The following is a 449-nucleotide window of genomic DNA, read 5'->3' on the forward strand; positions in this document are numbered from 1 at the left end:
AAATTTTATTTATACAAAAATTCATATGTTTTATGATGAAAACTGCATCTTCTTGATTATTTATTTTATTCAAAATCCTACTACCGAAGTAATGAATGTCAAGTGACTGAACATAATTATAGCTTATGTAGAATAAAAAAAAAAAAAATATATATATATATATATATATATATATATGTATATATATATATATATATGTGTGTGTGTGTGTGTGTGTGTGTGTGTGTGTGTGTGTTAATAAGTAAAACAGGGTTCACAGTTTGAGCAGGCTTCATTTGAAATGCGTGGAGAGAGAGAGTGAGAGAGAGAGAGAGAGAGAGAGAGCAATGAAAATATTTTATCCTGAATCTTGTAAAACGGACATCCTGTGCAATACCCGGAGATGATTTAACTCCTATCCATTTTCATCTTGAATCAGTAACCTAAAATATGTCTGCAGTCATGCTGTT

The sequence above is a fragment of the Macrobrachium rosenbergii genome, chromosome 9, assembly GCF_040412425.1.
Source record: "Macrobrachium rosenbergii isolate ZJJX-2024 chromosome 9, ASM4041242v1, whole genome shotgun sequence".
NCBI lineage: Eukaryota > Metazoa > Arthropoda > Malacostraca > Decapoda > Palaemonidae > Macrobrachium > Macrobrachium rosenbergii.